This window comes from Eulemur rufifrons, chromosome 17 (genome assembly GCF_041146395.1).
Source record: "Eulemur rufifrons isolate Redbay chromosome 17, OSU_ERuf_1, whole genome shotgun sequence".
Taxonomy (NCBI): Eukaryota; Metazoa; Chordata; class Mammalia; order Primates; family Lemuridae; genus Eulemur; species Eulemur rufifrons.
In genome coordinates this window covers 19,876,341-19,893,768 of record NC_090999.1, presented here as the reverse complement: position 1 = coordinate 19,893,768, position 17,428 = coordinate 19,876,341, and positions in this window count along the sequence as shown.

The following is a 17,428-nucleotide window of genomic DNA, read 5'->3' as shown; positions in this document are numbered from 1 at the left end:
TCATCTTTATTTAAGTCTTTCTTCTCCTAACAAAGAGTCTGACGTGCGTAAATTCATAAAAAATATTATTTTACTTTATTTTTGTTTATTGACGATCAAAAAGGACCTAAAACATGTAGTTGTAACCCATAAATTTTCTAATGCAAAGAAAACTAAGCACGCAATTAGACAAATATCATTTGGTAATGCTGGGAAAATAACATGTTTCTTGCCTCCTAATGCAGAGTTGCAACCTTACCTTATATTTTTAATGTAAGTAAGAAGGGATAAAGCCAAGGTATTTCTATAAAGCCTAATAAAATTTGAGAGAATTCAAGAAACTTAAAAGAATCCTTAAGACTCAAATTTAGTATTAGATTGGTATTTATAAAACAGAATCAAAAATATTTTTAAAAATCAATTTGAAGATTATAATGAGAACCAAAGAAAGATGTGTTTTCCACTTGGATGAACTGTGCATCATATTGAACCATAATTCTAATTTTCCTAATTGAATATGATATTTTTTTGTGATGAGAGTATCAAGTAATCAAGAAATTAACTGAAGTAAGGGAAGCATCAGCAGAGGGATACTAAGGGCAAGGGGTGATTCATGGTAAGTATTCATTTGATTTGTTAAACTTTTAGAAATTGGCTTATTGTAATACATATAAAGAAAAAAACAAAAAAACTGAGCATAGTAAACATTTAATTTCAAAGTGTGTACACTATTTTACTTTTTTCCATTAATTGGCATACAAATATCAATCAAATGAAGAAAATAAATTTTAAAAATAACATTTTTAAAATAACTTCCATGTTTGAAGCGTGCATGATGCATTAATCATTTTAGCACGATATATATCTAATTAACTAAATATCAGGTTTAATTTAGTTTAATGGTAAAATAAATGTAAAATTAAGTTTTTAATCAGGATAGTTTATGTAAACTCTCTTTACAGAAAAAAAATTAATATGGACCTTAACATGAATTCCACATTATTTGGAAGAATGTGCTTCTTTTCCTAAGGCAAAAAATGCACTTTATCTTATCCTCAAGAAGCCTAAATAATATTTATTTTTGGCTCATATCCCTAAAGTACCCTGTTTAGCTTATGTTCCATTTGCTTCATTTGCCTAAATTGAAAAAAGTTTCCCTTCTCAACACAAGTGCTATTTTAAAAGCCCCCCTCAGGATCTAAGGAGAGAGAAAATCATCAGTACAACTTCCTCTCCATGATTTCTGTGGAAGAAAATGAGCCTGTTATAAAATCTAAGATGATACAAAACACATACATCTACAAACAGTTATCAGTGTAAGAGTGGAAAGGCAATGTCTACAATGTACATGGAAGATGGCAGCTATGAATTAGACCAGAAGGTAGGAATCTTGGGAATGGAGCCAGAACTTAACTTCCTTAGTGCTAAAGCTATCATAGAAATTAAAGAGTAAAATCCCTCATTTTGTAAAGAAGGAGACTGATACCCAGAGAAGGTATGTGTTTTATCCTAATACAGCAAGTTTGTGAAAAGGTAGTATAAAACTCTGACTTTACAGAAATCTGAGTTCATTGCTCTTTAATATTATTTATTCAACCATTTAAAATTTAAAAAGTATTTATTTAGCTGGCATATAATTTATGCCATTGATTCCCATGTTGGATATATGATAGTGAGCTACAAAAGATTCCATTCCTGTCTTCATGAAACTTACATTATGTAAATAACATTGATAAATATTTGTATCACAGCTATTAAACAGTATTGTCAAAAACAAAATAGTTGTGTTTCAGACGCTTTAAAATATGATTTTTTTTCATTCAGCCACATAGTACATAAAATCACCAACAGTCAGAATCACATTTATCCATTTTCTTCTAACCCTTAGGCTAGTTGAAAAAACAAATCTTATAATAAAATTATAGTATTATATTACAAATTTTAAATTCTAAAATCTTCTGGTTCTTTTAAAGAAGTGTAGGGTTATCTTATACTCAATCCACTGTTAAAAACGATATTCTAAGTAGGCTATGGGTAAAGGCTTTGACTTCATGGAGTTTTGTCCCCTATTGAGCATTTGACTTTCCTGCATAGAAAACAAAATGATAAGGAGTGAGAAATAACATCTCTGGAGAATGTTGCATTGCTTGAGGGGGAAAAAAAACGATACAAATTAAAAGAATGTCTCAATACTTCACAAATTATGGTGGTGGGCATAGATTCCTGGGCTCTAAACAAAGCAAATTTGGTTGCTGTGAATCAAATAAAGAATCAAAATATCCAAAGCTGAATTTTCAGTTAGGCAATTTTGTCTATAAATTGTTCAGACTATGTAGAAAGAATGATCTCACAGTTGAAAGCAATAATTTGGCCATTAATTACCTTAATATTTAATTTAATTTTCTGTTTTCTTTGTTCTCTAAAGATAATTACAATAAATTGGTCTTTTGCCTACTCCTACTCTGTTCCTACCCCAAAATATGGGAAACAAAGCAAAGATTCACAACTTCAATAAATGATTTATTTTTGGAGATGGAAGGAGCAAAAACCTGAATTAGCTTCCCACTTTCCATTGACATATTATTGGCCCAATGATAATGACCCAATGATAATGACCTCCCATACTGTGTGTGGCTCTGTTTGTTCTGCTTTTGTGTATTTTCTTAGACTTTAAAGCCACAGTATTTCTCCAAAGGACACAGAGTAAAGTACAACATGCAGCCTAGATAATATACGAGTTGGTGGTTGAGACAATGTCAAAAAATTATGTTATTACTATAGAGAAAAACAGAGCTACTCATTATCCAAACCAGTGATGCTACTAGAAAAGAGAGTGGAAGAAAGAACCTAAAACGTGTTTGTGTTTATTTCCTGTTGATGAGCATATCATATGAAAACAAAATATTTATATTACATATTGCTTAGGCATTAGGGGTGTTTCACTGAAAAAAACAAAACAGATCAGGAAATTGAGAGATTTACTTCTAAGAAAATGATTTATTTTTGTGTTATACTTAATTCTAAGGAGCACCCAATTAAGTTATTCCTCTAATATTTGTAATAATGATAACAGAAGGAAGTGTGGTGGTAATCATAAGCATGATTTTATACCAATGATATACATTATTTCTCTTAATGATCTTTAAACTTCCTAGAGTGTAATGAGCATAGGAAGGGTGAGCAATAGTCTTTCTTAGACTTGACTGTGAATAATACTATGTTCAACTGATTTGCGCAATTTTGTAATGCTATCCCAAGTGCAAATGTCAGGTGTGGTCTACCAGATACCTTCCAATAATATTCATAATGATGAGGCTAATGAAAATTTTAAAATAGATAATAATGGAAATCACATTATGGAATAAAATGTATAGAACTTTTCTATAAATTAAGACAAACTCAATCTAAGAATAATGGTGAGAACAAAATAAATTTACTGTCAATAGATCAGTTATATATGCATAAAAATCTAAATGTTAGACTATGGGTTTCAAATACTAATTTCTAATATCCTCCTAAAAATGACATTTTTAAAACCCTACACTATCTCCATTCTCTTTGTTTTGAATTTCACTTCCTCTGTTACTGATCATCCGTGTCTAATCCAGCCTATTCATTTTCAATCATCATGCTCTTGGCTGACCATACCCTTCAATTAGGATCCATATTACTATGTACAGAGAATTCTAAGTCTCTAAATATTCAAAGTTTATAATAATTATGTAATTTTTTCCATCATACTTTTCAATAAGCAGTTATTTGTTTCTAAACACCATGTTTAAAATATTCCCCTCAGTATTTTGTGTATGTTAATAGGGACAATTCAAAACAATTGTGCTAATAAACCCAACAAAAGTTCAGTGGCTTAAATTCATTTCTTGATAACATCATAGTTTAATGCAAGCCAGGTGTCTCTTCTGAGCAGCTCCTCCATTCTGGTTACCAAACATTGTATTTCATCACTCTTCCTCCTATACAAAGAAGGCCTTTACTCTTCCCCCAAGAGTGACAACACAAAATTCCATCAACCAGTCTCCACGTTAATCAGATCCAGAATCTCTAGTGTATCTATAGTTTTCTCCATCAGATCCAGATTGTTCTCTTTTCAGAAAAAGAATCCATGAACAATTATAGACAAGTTATTGCACTCATGATTGTGCACACGCACACACACAAAGACACACACACAAAGACACACACATATATATATGCCCTAAATGTACAAGGATGAAACAGGGAAAAAAAACTCAAATAAAATCTCCTTATTAGGAACAGGAAGAATAAAAGGCATGCAAAGTAACTGATACATCTGATTCTTGAAACCCACAGAATACAGTTCATGAAATAGGTATCAGGGTTTTTCCATTGTATGGCTTTGCCATATTACAATTCTTTGAATTTATCTGTGAAGACTGAGGCCAATATACTTTACAAGAAAATGCAGGACATTTCAAAGAACAGGTTTAAAATTTCCTATTGCTTTGACCAAAACAAAGTCACAGCTAGAAGCAAAAGTTACTTGGAAAAATAGTCTTCTTTTATATCTAGAGGAAAAGTGAAGTGGCTTTAGGAAAATAAAATTGTATCTATTCAACTTCTTTTCCTAGGACTCTGCAATTCTGCTATGTATTTTTTTCTGATCTGAACTCAACATATTATTCAATCTATAGTTTTCCTTCTTCACTAAAATGACAATGATATCTTTAATATACCTCTTTATTGCTAGAGTAATAACTTCAGGATTGAATCTGAGCTGCAAATTAATCCTACCTTGGACAGTAACATGGAAACCATGATGCATTTTGTGTAACATCCCCAATTTTTTCCCAGCTTTTAGTGACAAAGGGGATTTTAGAGTTTGACATTTACCTGTCATTATCTAGAAAACAGCAGACCTGGCTATACATAACTTTCTTACCTGAGACAATCAGCAAAAGTTCAAATTATTTCTAAATATGAAGTTTTGGTCTTTTGGGTCAGAAAATGTGTATTCTTTCTACTCTATATGTGTTTATTTCTCCCTAGCACTATATGCACATGTTATAAAAACCCATAGCTACAATTTGGTCTGAACCAGTTCCTCCCTTATAACATTTACTTTCAAGGATGTAGGCACAATATTTATAAAAATGCGGTGAACTTTTAATGTTATTAAGTATGTACATTTTGATCATGTATGTATGCATAGTTCCTCAGACATTTAAATAACTATTATACCCTATGCAACACATACTCTTCTGTGTTTAAGTATAAAAATGAATAAGTGTAATCTATTTAACCAAAAATAATTTATCACTAATCAACAGCCCAGATATCATTATTTGATGCCATCTACTTACATGCATTTTCTAGCACATGCTCTTGAATTGAGCAGGTGTTACATATTTGGGGTAGGAAGTAGACATCAGGATTATTAAGTACTTTCAAAAACAAAACAAAACAATACAAAAATAAATCATTTTATACCTAATTTGAAGTTATAATCTTACTGAGTTGAAATTATGTTTTGTTTAGATGTTCTGATCAAAGAATCATAACAAGTCTTAATGCTATGGTAACATTCTCCACAGTGCATTGAATTGAAACACTTTTGTGCTTTCAAAAACACTGAACTAAAATTAAACTTATAAATAATATACTATTTAGATAGGTAAATGATATCAAAGATAACATGCACATAAAATCTACCCCTTAATCATATTCAATCGATCTGGGCATAGTTTAAAATTCTGATGTAGTGTCCAACAGACAACCTCAACCCATTCTGAATAAATATAAACTTTGGTAAATGCTTGAGAAAAATTGATTGTTTTTGCTCACCGTTTGGATTGTATGCCCTTGAAATTGCCATACTTCAAAAATAGAACACCTAAAATACTTATATGCTTTCTATTCAGGAGTATTTATATTTTTATCTGAAAAAAATAATTCAACAATCAGTCTTATCTATTCTCCCACATGTATAATCTATTTAGTTCTTGGAAATTTCAATATTATAAAATTTGTTATTCAGAAACCTCATAAGTTTGAAGAGATAGAATCACATATTAGGCAAAGGAAGAAAGTCTATGAAGAAAATTAATAAGTATGGGAGTCAAAAAAGGTGACACACTTTATTACACACACACACATACACACACACACAGACTTTCCTTCGCCTTCCCTCTCCTTCTTTCCTTCCCATAAAGGACCTTTTTCTACTTCACAGTACACGTGGTATACAAAAGGCAACCCAAACACTGGCTTATACCTTAAGTTAAACTTATGCAATTCCAGCTAGCTAGAATAGCTAATGAAGAGATTTAATAAGATGGAAGTTTTGAATAACATTTGTAGTAAAAAAAATAAAAATAAAGAAAATAAATCACTTTAGTTTTTCATAGATAGCTTGAAGCTCATTGTCGAAAGCGTAGCTAATTTTAGTCCTTAATCCTCCTTCCTCATAATACAAATTTTAGTTAAAAAGACTGTACAGACTTATTTATAACCACATACATATGGAATCTTACATATAAGCACATATACATGTCAACTTTACTAATCCTATTCAAGAAAGTCTTTGAAGGAATTTTCCTGGAGTGACAAATAACATAGTTTAGTTGGGATTAAAAGTAAATAATAGAAATGGATTAAATCTATTCTGGGAAATTTTTAGAAGGAGGTTATGTATTTTATTGAAAAGTGTCACATCATAGCTCAACAGATTGTTTTGTGTTAATCTAGCATATTATTTCAACAAGGGTACTGGTTTCAAAAAAATACTGCTCCATTTAAATGCTAATGTAGGTACTGCTATGGAGGTCTCTTCAAGATTATGGGTTCAGAATACTATAGTTATAGAACATTTGGCTTTTATAGATAAAGTTTCTTTACTGCAGTTAAAAAGCTGTATCTATAAAAGGAAAATGACTTTGTCAGTCTGTTGGTTCCTAATATTATTAAATATTTATTAAGATTCAACAGTACACTAAGCATTTATAGAGTAAGAGTAGAATAATGTTTACTTTAATTAAACAGGTATGTGAAGACTTTTACAAAGTCACATCCTTATGCCTACATATTGCTTTTCTGGGTATAGATAGGATTTAGACTCAAAATAACTCAGATCTGTTACCATTTGTTTATTTTTTATGTAATTAGATAAAATCACTCCAAATTTTTCTAAGCCCATTATGGTCAGATACGTCTTTGAAGACAGATACATGTTTGACATTGTTTTTAGTACTTGGTGTAGTTTTGCATTTTTGACTTTTTATATTTAGTCTACTAAATAATGTTGGTATCCAAACTCATCAGAAATACATATATTTATGGCTGATATTAGGATGTTATTGTATATTAGAATGTTGTGTAATATATGGAATCACCAGCTGTCAGAGCCTCATGAGACTCTGAGATGCACTCATTCATTTTGCTAGGAAAGAGCTTCAGGTTGACAGAAGTTAAGGAAGTTTCTCAAGTGCACAGAGCTAGTTAGACCCAACAAATACAACTGAATCCCAGGTTTTGAGATTGACAATTTAATGCTCTTATTAATCTGTCAATCATGGACACAGACAAACATTCAATGCAATTAATTTAGAAACCTGTACATCTAGCCAGAATAAAAGACACAATGTGAACTTCAAATAAAATCCAATGTCTTTAGTAGCTGTGCATAAATATGAACCCTGACTGTAGAGCTGGCTTTACGGTACTACCATGTGAATGATTGTGTTCACCTTCTATAAAGTATTTGATGGAAATGGTAGTTCTAAGGCCTTTGCATAAGAGTGAGCAAAATCTTCCTCTAAATGAAGTCTTTCTTGATAAGAAGAGTCCACATATTTATAGAGAAAGCACATTTTTTCCTCCTCTTGGAGTGTAGGGCAGGGTGAAGAAAGCTTTCTTTCTTTACAAGAGATGCTCTTCCTATTATTGAAATATTTCTTATACTTAAGTGGTAAATATCGTTTCCCCTTAAGTGAAATATTTCTTACTAAATTTTCACAGTTAAAATGCTATTAATACTATGTTAATGTTAATAATACATATGCACAGAACAAAGACTAACCATACATTCTACTGCTTAATATTTTTAATCAACTAATGGAGAAGTGGGAGCAGCTCTGGCTCTTCAATACTGCTATACACCAAGTATGACTCATACTCCCATAGCAGCCTTCTTTTGAATTACTATGAATTCTTTATTGGCGCAATGGAGCATGTGTGATACCATTTGACCTCCACATGACATGAGCACATTATTTGCTGTAAAGTTTTCCTCTGTTCTTTATTTATTTTTCGTTTTTTGGAGACAGGAAGACAGCGACCAGGCTAGAGTGCAGTGGCATCATCATAACTCACTGCAACCTCCTACTCCTGGGCTCATGTGATCCTCCTACCTCAGCCTCTCAAGTAGCTGGGACTATAGGCATGTGCCACCAGGTGCAACTACCTCTGCTCTTTTCTAATCAGACTGGGATATAGCCAATGGAACTATACAGTAGTCAAAAGCAAATAAAGAAACGGGTACAATGCACACTATCTGCGTGATGGGCACACTTATAAATTGACTCAAACTGTACAAAAGCAATGCGTGTAACCATTTGTACCCCCGTAATGTTCTGAAATTAAAAAAAAAATAAAAACAGAGACACACAGAGAGAAGACGGCCATGTACAGATGGAGGCAGAAATTGGAGCGATGCCTTTACACGCTAAAGAACGCAAAAGATTGCCAGTCATCACTAGAAGCTGGAAGAGAGACTCCAAACAGATTCTCTCCCAGGGCCCCCAGAAGAAATTAACAGTGACACCTTGATTTCAGACTTCTGGGCTCCACAACTGTTAGAGAATAAATTTCTGTTGTTTTAAGCTAAAAAATAAAAAGACTGAAATTATATGTTGTACTTGATGATGGTAATGATGATGATGATGATGATGGTGTGGGAATGATAATATTAGTAACAGAATTATGGACATGCTCATAAAATCTAACATTGACCTGGGAACTCCTAAATACTGGGTATTGTTCTTATCACTTTACATGTATTATCTCATTTATTTATCACAGTAATTCTATGAAGTAGCTAACATGATCACTTTTTTAAAGATAAAATCACTAATATAGAGTGAGCTGGAAGAACAGAGATTTAAACCCTGCATATCAGACTGTAACATTCTGACTCAATCCATTTATAGTGTATACTCAGATTTATTGATATTCTCATTAACATATATGTGATATATAACATACAATATAGATAATACATATATGTATTGTATACATACATTCTTATGTATATTATACATAATACATATGGCATGATATATATTGCTATATCATATATAATGTGTATTATATACATATTATGTATATCATGTATATTATATATCACACATATAGATTTACAAGATTTTACAATTAAAGATCTTAAAAAATAAGATCTTGAACTGCAGTCAAATAGATCTCCATTTTTATATAATTAGTGTAGAGTATCCATATATACTATCTTAAAATGGGCGCTCCAGAATACTCTTTAGATAGTTCTCTTAAACTGTCTTTAACAGTTATAGGTAGAAACATTCTCTTTAATATAAAGTATATGACTGCCTTAATTATTCATTCTTTATGCAAATTAAGAAATAAAAACCATGCTGCAATTTCCAACAATTTACACTTTCAGTCATGTTTTCTTATCAGAATCCCATTCACTTTACAAATTGTTTCAGCATAATTCAGTGACTCAAATATCCCTTTCACAATGTTAGAAAAAAAGTTAGTGGCCCAAAGAAATAAAAAAGTCTATATTCATGTAAGTTGACTGAAAGAGTCAGACCAGATTGAAATGAAAAGTTATTTGGAAGTTTCCTAATATTCATATAGCTATGGTAAGTTGTACTTAATCTTAAATTTGACCTGAAATTAGAATGTTATACATAGGGAATATTATTTTCTTAGATCTGACTAGCTCTGTTCAATGCATCATTAATTTTAAGGTATTTCAGGCTGTTCAAAAAGACAAGCTCAATAAATTCAAGACAATCGTCCTCTTCTCTCTTCTCCAGAACAGATGTATATGCTTCTTCTACATAATAATCATGTCATTCTTGTTATGGACTAAGTATTTGTTTTCCCCCAACATTAATATGTTGAAGCCCTAACCCCCAGTATTGCTGTATTTGGAGACAAGGATCCTAAGGAAATAATTAAGGTTAAATGACATCATAACTACAAGGCCCTGATCTGATGAGATTAATTTTCTTTTAAGAAGAGACAACACATACCTTTCTCCAAGTGCACAAGAAGAAGAGGTCACATGGATAGAGAGTGAGATGGCAGCTGCCTACAAACCAAAAAGAGAGGCCTCACCAGAAACCACCCATGTTGGCACTATGCTCTTAGACTTTCAGCCTCAGGTACTATGAGAAATAAATGTCTGTTTTTTAAACCACCTAGTCTGTGGCATTTTGTTATGATGGCCTGAGCTAAGACAGTTTCTAAATATGATTTTCTCCTATTTCTCTTCATATCACTGTACAATAAAATATTTTTGTACTGAGGATTACTGGGGCTGTGTAGTACCTTGGATTATATTTCAACGTTGTCTTTAGACATTTTAGTTCTATTCCCAGAGTTATTACATTTGACTTCAGCGTAGTATTTAGGGGATATTGACATTGACTCCACGCTAGGTGAGTTATAACTAGAGACATGTATCTTCCCTTCTATGTTCTAGATTTATTTTTTTTAATAGCTTGATAAAATCTTCTCTAAATCAAATGTGAGAAGTCAACTAACACCCAATTGTCCCCCAAAGCCTTGTGATATTAATGAGAGACTTTTATTACAGGGTTTAGAATGGAGTTGGGCAGGCTCAAAATTATTAACCTTTTTTTTTTTTTAACAAATCACATCTGAAATGTGATCTCCTCTTCCAAAAAATAAATAAATAAAAAAAACACAAAACCAACAACACTATCCTGGAACTAACTAATTTAGATATTAAGATACTTCTAAGCTGTTTTATACATTCACCTCTTCAGTTCCACTTGTATTTTTACTATTGTGTATAGTCAACAAAGGACTTAAAGCAGATCTAATCTGCAAAGCTCATGTGAACCTTGTTTATTTTGGTTGTGAAACTCAATGTTTAGAAATTTTAATTAGATGATAGTTTGATATTGTTGCATTTTGAAAAGATTTTAAAAATATTTTATACTTCTAAAATATTCTCATTTAATAAGCAGGGAGTAGATCATTGCTCTAACTAGGACATCGGTATATATTAAGCAATCAATAATCCTGATAATCTATGTGAATAATTTTCTTTAGGAATACTTAGAGATATTAAAATATTAGAAAGCTTTTAAAGATTTCATTAACTTCTTAACCTTTTCTAGACAGAAAGGTGAAATAATATTTCAATACATTGATTGGAAAATTCTAGGCCATAAATGTCAACATTATAGTTGTGATATTATATGTAACCTTACTGTTTTTGTTCATTATACTATAATTACTATAGCTTTACCATTGGAAGATTAAGGGTTAATTACATAGGCTATAAGTATGCTTTGTAAATAAACAATCACTTATTTATGGGTGTAGTTAACGTAATATTGATTACCCAGCTCATTGTGGACTCAGTGTCAGATCTGACATTAATCAGCTGAAGAAAGTTTTCCTCAGGGATACATCCTAAATTTAGTGAGTGGCTTTACATTTTTTAAAATTTTTGTACAAAGCTATTTTTACAAAGCATGAAGGATAATAATTTAGATTAAGCTATTTAAATGGATTCTGGAGGTGGAATTTTTTTCACGTAGAGTTGAGGTTCTCTTTGGAAGTATCTGCCTCTGGAGAAATTAGATTCCATTAACAGTCTGATGCTTTTAACTTGCAGTTCTCAGAAAGCAAACAACATTGTCCATCACCAGAGGCTTTAAATTTGAGAAAGAGACCACTTTGGTCTTATAAGCCTGTGGATTTTTTTTTTTTTTCCTGTCTGCTCAGTGTGCTTAGGTAAACGTTATCTAACTATTTACTCTGTGCCATAGCCAGACTGTAAAAAGTTCTTCAGCTTTTTGGAACTCATTCAAACTAAAGAAGTTAAGAATCCAAAGAAGTATAAGCAACTCCATTCAGCACTTTTCTTCCACTACCTCTGTGTTTTCTAAACTGTCCTCCATTTTCTCTAAATCTTTCTTTCTTGAATTACCTATTTCTTTTAAGCATACCATTATTTAGTGGTCATTTATTTTACCTGCCTGCCAAAATCCACAGAGAAAGGGAATGTGTTATCATTATAGCTTGCACAGGCAAATTTTTAGATTTTGCAACTAAACTCTCAACTTACTCCTCCCTTCTCCCCCCATTTATTCCCATGAATAAAGCATGGGAATTGCATGCTTTTTTCAGTCTCCAAGAACAATTTAACTTTGGGTGGAAAAACATAGATGCTGAATCAGTTTTAGTAACTTGAATGCATACTTACTGCTTTTTTGTGAAGTTCTTCTCAAAGTGTAGAAAATATCAAATATTCTCAGAACTATATGTTCAAACATGTTGAAAAAATGTCCCATGTCCTTCTCTTAGTACATTCAGCTTTCTGCTCTAAGTTTAATGAGAATGTTAACAAGACAACACATTATTAAAAAACAAATATCTACGTAAAATTAGCTAATGGAATTGATCTAAATAGACTTCTATGCTCATTTATGTTCAGTGAATATTCACTAAACATATATTTTAAAATGCATTAAAAGTGTATAAATCATGAAAAGAACTGGCTTTTTCATTTGTAAAGTTTCTCTCACTAATCATCTCCTCCACACATACTCTAAATAACAGTAGATAGTAAAGAGATGTCTCACACCAAAGGGGAAAAGTTTTTAAAGAAAAATACATTTTATCCACAATGTTTTCTTCATTTTATAATATTTCTAAGATCTTTAAAATTGCTACAAAATATAAAGCTAAGAGAAGGCTAAAACTGGAGAACTTCAAAGTCAAGATTATGACGCAAGAATCCCCAGGGTAGTTCACTATACAGAGATCTGTAATTATGAGGGTAAAAGAAAGTCAAGTGTGGAGTGAGAGGTTCTATACTATTCAGTGTTATAGACTGAATATCTGTGTTCCCTCAAAATTTATATGTTGAAATACTAACCCCTGATGTGGTAGCATAGGAGTTGGGGCCTTTAGGAGGTAATTAGGTCATGAGGGTGGAACCCCCATGAATGGGATTCACTCTTATAAGAAGAGACGTGAGAGCTTGTCCTCTGTTTCTGTTCTCTGCCATGTGAGGTCACAGTAAGAATGTGGCCATCTGTGAACAGGAAAGCGGGTCTTCACCAGAACCCATCGATGCAGGGAAAATCATCTGGGACTTCCCAGCCTCCAGAACTGTGAAAAATATTTATTGGTTAAGCCACCCAATCTATGGTAATTTATTATAGTAGCTTGAGTTAAGATGTTATACAAGGTATTGCCTTCCTTAGAATCTTTTTTTCATAAAAATTCCCAAGACCACAGAGAAGGCTTATTGCTCATATTAAAATCACCAGTGGATATTATTGATCTTACTTGGTAGTTGCTTGTGGGAATTCCAACAACTTGCATAAGATGCTTTATTGGAGAAATTTATCTCCTCTGATATGGTATTTTGACCATGAAATAATGAGATAGAAAAGTATCTGTCTTCATATGCTAGACAGTGAATTCTTTACAAACATATTCCTACTCTGCAGTAATGGAAAAACAAAAACAAATCAGATTTTAGGGGTTGATTTTGCACCGTCTGGGGGATGGACACTCTTGAAGCTCTGACTAAGGTGGGACAAAGGCCATATGCATAACCTAAATACTTGTACCCCTGTAATATGCCGAAATAAAAAAAAAAATTCAAAAAGGCACCTGATTAATCACTTGATGTAAGCTGTCCCTGATAGTGTGGTATATCTGATAAAAATACACATATAAATTAATAGATCAGAACCGAAATGAAAAAATAGTTGATGCTGCCACACTTGCATTTAATTAATTTCTAAAAAATTTATCCAAATAATACAATGGGAGAAAAATATTTTTCTATATTAAAAAAAAAAACAACTACCTTGCACCATACAAAAAAAAAGGGCTAAATCCTACATGAGAAGGAAGTTCAATAACCATAATTTTGTTGAAGGACATGACCAGATGCCTGTGTATGTCAAGCAAATGGTGCACAAAATAAAAGAAATACATCTTGAAAAAATTTGAAATCTGTGTTTCTTGGGGCTACAATGTCTAAATTTCCATTGCCATTTGATCACAACCACATGACATTAGTGACACAAAGCATGGCAAGAACCATACACTTGAACACTGTCAACCATAAGATCAATGAGAAGAAATAATTTGTTTTTAAACTACTAACTATTGACATAACTTGTTATTTAATCATGTATATAGGAAACAGAAGAATCCCACTAGGGGGAGAAAACAAAAAAACAATAACAGCAACTACATAAGTAACTGCAAAGAGCACCCACACAAAAAATTAAACATGGCAGGAAATAATCCACAATAAGGGAAATTCAGATGACACAGAGAATTAATGACCTCAAGAGCCTATGACAGTAAATAATCCAAAAGAATAAATATTATATAACAGGACTGTGCTAGATGCAATAAAATCAGAACTTCTCTGTTTTTACTTGGGAGATAGCACTGTATCCTAATCAGAGCTGATAGTTATGCAAATTACAAACAGTACTGGATATACCTTATAAAAATGCAAAGTAGATGACTTAGAGTGAAATTATATTTAATGAAACCTACTATCATTTTTATTTAAAAGCCAAGTGAGTAACCAAAAGTTCTATTCACAATAATCTGATTAACCTGTCTTCTTTAATTACTAGTACTTGACTATATTAAATACTTTTGCTAGTAGTTTGTTTTATTTTATTCTAATTCACTCTGCTATGATAGCAGCTATTATACATTTCAATATATTGTTATTAACTTGCATTGTGTTGGATAAATTGTAAGTTGAATGAAGAAAATAGAGTAGCTTGAGAATATAAGCACTATTTATTGCATTATTTCTTGAGAAATTATATTCTGAATAATAGATACCTAGGTTATAAACACATAATTAAATGTGAGAATTAATTTTGTCTCATAGAGATTAATTGCCTTATGTGAACTACATAAATCATTCAAGCTATGTTGTTAAAAACAACATGTCTATTCAAAAAGTCCATGATTATCCTCTATGAATAATAAATAGATACATTTTTAGTCAAATCACCTACCATCTAGAGGAGTGCTAATGTTACTCATCTTCACAATGGACTTTCTGTTCCAGGTCATGTTGTAGCCAAGCATCTGCTGTGGCCATATGTCATCACAGTAGAATGCCGTCAGGTGAAATTTGTAACACACTTAAATTCTTAAAACTATGACAGGAAGTGCCCTCATACATAAGGCTTTCCGCTGGTTAGCCTCTCAGTTCTAATGGGGGAGATAATTCCACATTTCAGCTAATTTTATTTTCGTTGCTACCATAAAGCTGGACAATGTTTCTTGCTGTATAGATTCTTTCATTGCCACCTAGAAAGGAAACCTAAGATTAAAAGCCAGCTGAGTAAAGTGGCGCGCACCTATAGTCCCAGCTACTTGAGAGGCTGAGGAGAGAAGAAGTTCGCTTCAGCCCAGGATTTTGAAGCTGCAATGAGGTATTATCGGCCACTGCACTCCAGCCTGGGCAAGACACTCATTTCTTTAAATAAATAAATAAATACATAAATAAATAAATACAAGTTAATTTACTTATTCTCACCATGAGAAGATATTTTTGTGGACTAGAAAACAAAACTCTAAAAGGTGATCGTGTATTTTCCTGTTATGAATTCTCATGTTAGTTTGACCTTAAGTGTCTCACTCTCAGAGATGCCCACAGTGACTAGATTTTTCTGCTATGGAGGCACCTATAGTAGATCTGGTTACCTTCTGTAAAGCGTGAACAGCCTTGATTCAGTAAGATATTTCCTTAAATTCTTAGAAGTTTTATATTGTACTTAAGAAGTTGTATCAATCTTTTATTAATATAGGTCAATTTATTTGCTTTCTAAACAGAATGAAGTCTCACTAATTCAATAAATTAAATAAATTATATCAACTTAGTGTATAAAAAGCTCAGTGTTAAAACACCACAAATACATTTAAAATTAAACACAAGTATTTATTTTCCATATTCAAGCTCTTAAATGACACAGAAAAGGAAAGCTGAAATTCAACTGTGGAGAAATCAGCACCACTAAGAGACAATATGTTCCAAATAGACAAAATATACTCTGATATTTTATATTTGAAAATGTGCATGAGAATCATGTATATGTATATTAAAATTACATATATAACAGTGCTAAATTTTAAGAGAAAAATCTTTCCTAGCTTGGCTACCTAAAAGAAGGGCAGTTTACAATGTTGGTATCAAATTTGGGAAAATGATCTGTGGTAGACAGAATTGCAAGATGCCTCCAGTTTCCTGCGCCCTAGTATATTACCCCGTACAGTCCCTTCCTCTTATGTGCAGGCAAACCTGTGAATATAATGGAATATACTTCCTATGATTAAATTACTCTCAGTTACTTTGAGTTAATCAAAAGTATCGACCTGACCTGGTGAGAGAATCCAGGTAGAAGAAAGTGAAGGATCAGAAAGATACTCATCTGTTGGCCTTGAGGAAGTAGAAAAGGCCACAGGACAGAAAACGATGGGTGGCCTCTTGGAGCTGAGGGCTTCAGTACTATAACTACAACCAAAATTAGGGAAATATATTCTTCTAGTAAACAATGCCCTTAGAAAAAAGACTCTAAGCCTAAAATGGGATTGCAGTCCCTTGATTTCAGCCTGGGGAGACCCTGAGCAAATGACATCCATATCCAGATTCCTGAACCATAGAAATTGTAAAATTACAATTTACATGGCTAGGTTTGTGGCAATTATTACACAACAATAGAAAACTAATATATGGTCATATTGAGCTTTTACTCTCACTATACTACTAAACTAAGAATGACACAAGGCCAGGTACATACGTTGGCTCACACCTGTAATCCTAGCACTTTGGGAGGCCAAGGCAGGAGGATCACTTGAGACAAGAGTTCGAGACCAACCTGAGTAAGAGCCAAACCATGTCACTACAAAAAGTAGAAAAATTAGCCAGTTGTGGGGCCCACCTGTACTACTCTCAGCTACTCAGAAGGATAAGGCAGGAGGATCACTTCAGTCCAGGAGATTGAGGTTGCAAGTGAGCTATGGTACCGCTAGGGCACTCTAGCCTGGGTAACAGAGTGAGAACTTGTCTCTCTATCTCTCTCTCTCTCTCACTCTCTCACACACACACAGACACACAAGATAAAGAAAGAACAGAGAAGAAAAAAAAAAAAAGAACAACAACAAGCATGCACATCAA